Genomic DNA, 461 nt, shown 5'->3' with positions numbered 1-461 from the left:
CACCTCCCTGTGCAGTGCATTTCAATGACTGACTACCCTTTCCGAGAAGTAATACTTCCTAATGTCCAGCCTGAATCTCCCCTGGCACAGCTTAAAACCATTCCCTCTAGTTCTGTCATCGATTACACAAGAGAAGAGGCCAACCCCAAACATTACAAACATAAGCAACTCTTTTAACTATCCAATAAATCAACAATTGCAGGAGTACGTTCAATTTTATTAAAAAACCCAGGAAACCTATAAATCTCATTTTACGCTCCAACAGGACACACAAATTGCTTTAGTTTCTCCTTTCATCTGCCCGACAAGGAACCCAATCAGCTTCCCAGCAGCTGACGGGGCACCAGCCTGTTCCACTGCCGCCTCTGTGAGGACCGTCCCCCGTGTCCGCAGCCGGGCCGCCAGGCGGAGGCGGCAGAGCGCAGCACTGCGCTTCCCATTGCCATAGAGCTCCGGGAACA

This window comes from Coturnix japonica, chromosome 2, assembly GCF_054131305.1.
Source record: "Coturnix japonica strain WE chromosome 2, WE-NBRP24, whole genome shotgun sequence".
NCBI classification, from domain to species: domain Eukaryota; kingdom Metazoa; phylum Chordata; class Aves; order Galliformes; family Phasianidae; genus Coturnix; species Coturnix japonica.
The sequence above is the reverse complement of the archived record's forward strand: the minus strand, read 5'-3'. Positions refer to the sequence as shown.